The sequence below is a fragment of the Papaver somniferum genome, chromosome 8 (genome assembly GCF_003573695.1).
Source record: "Papaver somniferum cultivar HN1 chromosome 8, ASM357369v1, whole genome shotgun sequence".
Classification (NCBI taxonomy): Eukaryota; Viridiplantae; Streptophyta; class Magnoliopsida; order Ranunculales; family Papaveraceae; genus Papaver; species Papaver somniferum.
Window position 1 is genome coordinate 103,498,189 of NC_039365.1, and position 6,000 is coordinate 103,504,188.

At 37.0% G+C, this 6,000-nt stretch overlaps 1 long non-coding RNA gene across 1 annotated transcript; it reads right to left on the reverse strand.

Annotated features, from left to right (window-relative positions):
- Positions 1-2,378: 2,378 nt before the first annotated feature.
- LOC113302404 lies at positions 2,379-5,605 on the reverse strand. The gene is made up of 2 exons (XR_003336869.1): positions 5,140-5,605; positions 2,379-4,951 (listed from the first exon to the last, which is right to left on the reverse strand). It is a non-coding gene; the product is annotated as an uncharacterized LOC113302404 (long non-coding RNA).
- Positions 5,606-6,000: the final 395 nt, after the last annotated feature.

The following is a 6,000-nucleotide window of genomic DNA, read 5'->3' on the forward strand; positions in this document are numbered from 1 at the left end:
TTATTGTCAAAATGAATGATCAATAAATTTACCACCCCCAACAATCCAAGATATAAAAAGTTGTATGAGTTCCTTTATAGTATAAAGGCATCTCCAAGTCCAGAACAGGTTGAGGGGTATTTAGTATTCCAAAAATCAGAATTAAGAAAATATTTAGCTTTAAGGATTGTACCTATAAGAAAATCAGGACCCCCCCCCCCCCCCACCCCCCCACACACACACTTCACTCTTAGGAGAATAAAGGGTGTCCTATCCAAGCAAGTGAAGTTACCCATTCCTTGGGGTTTAGAGATTCCCCCCACCAAAATTTACAGAGATGAAAATTCATCTTTCTGCATAGGGCTTTAGGTATGAGAAAAGCTGTCATTTGATAAACAGGGATGGGTTGACCAACATGTTTAACCAGAAAGGTTTTAGCAGCCTGGGATAAAGACTTATGATACCTAGAAGTGATTCTAGCATTTATATACAATAAATTACTCATATGGGTTTGGATTTTAAACTTTTGAAAACTAATGGGAATGTCGTCCAAGTACTTTCCCCCAGGTCTTAAGAGCTAATGTTGAGAATATCAGAGAGATGTTGGGGGGGGGGGGGGGGGGGGGGGGGGTCAGTCCTTACAAAAAAAAATGCTAGACTTATCAAAATTGATTTCCTAACCAGAAGCAGAGCAGTCTTTATGCAGATAATCCTTAATAATATTAAAATCATGGGCAGTGGATTTAGAAAAGAGCAGAAAACCATCAGCAAAAAGTAAGTGGTTTATCGGGGGATTTCTACAAACCTTAATATCTTGGACCAAGTTTATTCTAGTGGGTTTTTCAATTTAAGCAGGTAAAGACATGGAGCAAAGGATGTATAAATAAGGAGATAAGGGATTTCCCTTCCTAAGGCCCCTTTCAGGTTTGATGATCCTCGTACGGACTCCCTTGAGCAAAACAGAACGAGAGACAGTGCCCAAACATTGGATTTCCAAAGAAATTCAGTGTTCACACAGACCCAACTTCCTAAAAACTTTCTCCAGAAAATTCCATTCAAACTTACCATAAGCTTTAGACATATCAAGTATAATAGCAGCTAGACCCTCCTTTCCATAATAATGACTCTCTTTAAATACCATCTCACTGGCTAGAAGATGTTGTCAGCAATACTAAAGTAAACTGATTTAGATCAAGCCCCAATTTATGTTCAGGGGTTTATAATTTTAACCGAACTGTACATAGTCCAATTTATGTTTAGGGATTTATAATTTTAACCGAACTGTACATAGTCCTCGGTAGTACAAAATTCATATCTAACAAAACTTCAATGGTTTTAGGGGCGTCATTGAGGTATATATCCCAATTCATCTCCATTGTTTCATTTAAAAAAATAATATAATCATCTACTATAACGTATGAATTTACTTTCAGTATTGGTGGTATACTCAGTTCCTTGTTCGTGGATCTTTTTTTAATGAAGAATATAACGAACGCTTTTATTTGTCCATAAACAAGTATAACAATAAAAATTTGTCACTGCATCAATATGGAAACATCTTGTACAGAGGTGTCAAAACCACGAGCTATGATATAAATTTCACCACAACAGATACTTATATACAATTTGTCATTGAACCATGTAGCGATTGGTATATGGGGGGAAAACTTCGTACGAGTTAATCGGCAAAAGAACAATTATCGTAAACCATCCACCTCCAGATTATGCTTCTAAAACCAATATAGCTACGTGTTTAGCTAGTGGTTAGGAACCATTTGAAAACAATTTTCAGACAAATATAACAGAATGTGATCACCTCAGTTGGTGCACGTCTATCACAAAGCTATAGATATAGATGCACTATATATCTATGGGTTGAATGCACCTACATTTAGCAATTAAGATCTGTTGTGGTAAGAGTACCTTCCAATCCATTCTCTTTTATGAGAACCTTGTTCTTTACATATCCAACAGGCGAAGGTTCGCCATTGTTTAGGTCAGAATTGCTACTATTGGCTTAAGAGACACATGATATAATTTCGCAAGGTAAAACTCGGATGATCCTAATCGTTTCACAAGGTATCAAGTGACCTATTTCTCATTAAGGAATAAGGTCAGCTAGCGATGAATTGGTGGAGAGATAAAAAGATTACGAACTTTTAAACACAGCAATTGTAGCCCACATATTTGGGGGATGCAAAGATAAAAGGCCAACACCGTGAAATTTTATCCAATTTTTTTAACTGGGACTACCTAGGATAATAAGGTGCCAAATACAAAACAACATATAGATAACAAGTATTATCATTCAGTCCATGATGACTATGAGTCCTTTTTTTTTTGGGAAATGAGAGGGGTTAAGAATACTCTAACTAAACAAACGAAACAGAAAATAAAGATAAGAAAACAGAAAACTTATATATGCCTTATTAGCATTTCTACAAATAAGATTAGGGGAGCAAAAAACATTCACCAAGTCCCCAAGTGCGAATCTTGCAAATGCCATGCCCAAATGAAGCTTCATCGTGTTTCGCCAACTTGCAAATTGCAAGAATGAAGCTGCATCGAGCTAAGCCGGCTTGCAAATGAAGCTTCATATTTCTCGAAAAACATTTTTGCTCACAACCAATCATCGTGCTAAGCCGGCTTGCGGCTTGGAAGAATGAAGCTTCATCATGCACGACCATCTTGGCTGAGCATTCGACCCGACAAGCTTGCAGCTTGCAGATCACGGCCATCTTGGCTGAGCATTCGACCAGGCAAGCTTGCAGATCACGGCCAGTGTTATCATTCAGTCCATGACTATGAGTCCTTTTTCTTTTGGGGAAATGAGAGCGGGTTAAGGAGACTCCAACCAAACAAACGAAACAGAAAATAAAGATAAGAAAACAGAAAACCTACAACAACAGAAGACTCAAGTGAAAACCCCCTACACTTTAATACTATCTAAAGTAAACTTTCCCGTTGCATCATCCATTATAATTTTCTTCAACTCTTCGGAGAAAGAGTTTGGTTGGGTTTCTACGAACTTACCAGCATGTTATAGCTTGCAAGCATGTCGGCAACACTATTCGCTTCTTTGTAAGTGTGTAAAGGACTACATTTTTCAAACTGACACCTGAGTCGTTTTATAGACTCCCTTACACGAAGGCAGGACCAAGGGAGTTCACTGCCATCCTCCTTAAAATAGCTCAAAGATGTTTTAGAGTCGGATCAGAGAGAGTTTCTAGGCTAGCCTCTTTGGTTCCCAAGTTGGAGGCCATCTTAATTCCTTGACGCTCATGGAGAGTGATAGACACAGGTGCCGAGCTTCCTGTAACAACACCTTGTGTAGTACCAAGTTCAATTCGAATTATAGCACCAAATCTTGCTCCTTCATCACATAATGACCCGTCGGTGTTAACTGCCACTTCCTCTGGCTCTGGTTTTATCCAACTAATAACCTTGTGAATAAGCATATAGTAATATGATTTGCATCTCATATTTGCAGCAATAGCATAAAATTCATTGCAATCAAGCATATGGGACTTACAGATACTCCTGTTTATTTCACCCCATGCATGATATATATAAGCATTGAAGGTGAGATTTGTATAGTGCCATCTGAGTTCACACCCTTAATGTTAACCACACACCAAAGAATTTGAGCATCCCAATCATGGAGAATTATTTCTTTCAGTCCCATGAGTCTTATAAGATGTTTCTACATGACAATTGAGTACCTGCAGCCAAAGAACATGTGGAAATCATCTTCAAGCATAGTGTTGCAAAGTATGAAAACTGGGTTGACATTCATTCCCCAAAAGAGAACCTTGAACCTGGTTTTCAGCTTAAGCTGAACACACATCCATACAATGAAGCACTGCCTAGGTACACAACTAGAGAACCACACCAATTTGTGCCATTTATTTTTGGTCTCTTTATGCCTTAAAGAATTATAGGTATCTCGAAGCACAAAGTCACCAGATTTACCTACAGTACACACCACCCTGTCGTCAATAAGATTTTCGGTTTTAACATTTTTAACATCTTCTATTATACTGTCGAGATCATTCTTCAAGTTAGGATTCAAGGTCCAAGCACCATCAACAAGATAACTGCTCACCTTTGCCTCACTGTGATTCATCTAATCATATTTCATGTGACGAGGAAATATATGCAAAATATTTCCTTGACCCACCCAATTATCTTTCGATAGCTTTTTGTTATCCCCATCACCTATAAGGTGGAAAACAAACTTAGTGGCAGTGCTCCTGTGATCCAAAATACGCCTCCATCACCATGATGAGTCCACCGGAGTTTTCATGTGCCGGAGATCTTGATTCTTGATTAAGTTTTCATGCACACATTTTACCCAAATGGTATCTTTATTGCTGATTATGTTCCATATATGTTTGAGATATACATCAACATTGGTGGTAGCAATGAACCTAAGGCCCAAACCTCCATACTTGATTGGGTGGCAGATCTTGGAGCATTTCACTGACGGTTGTTTATAGGTGAGGTCGATACCTGCCCAGAGAAACTTCCTAAAGATGAAGTTTAATTCGTTGATGGCCTTCTTAGGAAGCACAGAACATGAATTAACATGCTATTGAGCACCGCTTTAATCAAGAGCACCCTTCTAGCAAAGTAAAGGTCTCTATCCTTCCAAGACAAGATCCTAGTCTTGAGTTTATCAATCAAAGGCATGCAGTCTTGGTGAAACAACCTAGTGGACATGAGAGAGAGATCGAGATATCTCATTGGGAGAGAACCAACTTCAAACCCAAGTACCTGCTTGATGCTATAAGAGGTTATATCATCCACAAAAAATAAAAAAAATATTACTCTTATTGTTGTTCAAGAACCAACTTCAAACCCAAGTACCGACTTGATGACTATGAGTCTTCACAACCTTCTTCTTTTATCAAGGTCTTCAAAATACTCAATATATTACAAGGCACTTATCATGGCTACCACCAGTGGGATCCTAATCAACAGCATTAAAAAGAATGTAGAATAAATTAGTAGCTAGCATAATATGTTGAATCAATTAATTAATATTATTATCTAATTCAAATTTAATTGAATGTGAAAAATTTGAATTCACTTTACTAGGATTTAAAAATCAAATCCTGAATCAATTATTTAACATGAGTATTTATTCGAGATACTAACCTTAATTATATCACATAGAAACCAAATACGAAATTTTTGATGAATATATTCGATCTTCTGGATATTGATAGAATCATCGTATCATCTTTCAATCACTATGCATCTAGGTGGTCAAGGTTGCTACAGTGGAAACATTATAATTTCTTGAGTTTTGTTCTGTGATTAAAACACATTTATACAGAAAGGGGAGGACGACCTTCAAATTTTGCCAATTTATCCCAAAACATAACCTAATCACCGCTTGAGTTGTATTTTAGAAACTGTTTCCTAGGGTATTTTTCAAATCTAACTATTCTAAGAAATCAAAACCCATTGAAAATTTCTAGTTTACAGTTTCTTCGATCCTATGGACAATCACGCGCATAGTGACCACAAAAACAACAAGTAAATCATAACTCAAATGAATTGAAGCCTGAATCTATATTTCTAGAGTTGTTTATATCTCTAAGTTTCAGTAAGCGGTGATTTGTAGGGATACAGAATAATTCGTAAAAACATGGATATGGCCTTTTATAAAGTATATATTTACTCGTCCAAAAGGCGTATTACGAACGGATAGTAATCTTAGCCATGGACCAAAATGACTATATAATCCTGGTCGTTGGATCGCAATAACTAGTTCATCTTTTTCATTAGGCTGGAATAATATTAGGAGTGGAATCGAACCAATATTATTGTTAGATTGATCTAATAAAGACCATTAGATTGAAAAATATAAGTCGTTCAATTAAATATAGTTATGGCCATTCTTTGACCGAGTGGTTATCCTTTGACCATGATAGGCAAATGCTCAATTCTGACAATTTTCCTGTCCAGTTTGAGCATTTGTCTATCCCAAAAAACATTTGAAAAGACGAGGGT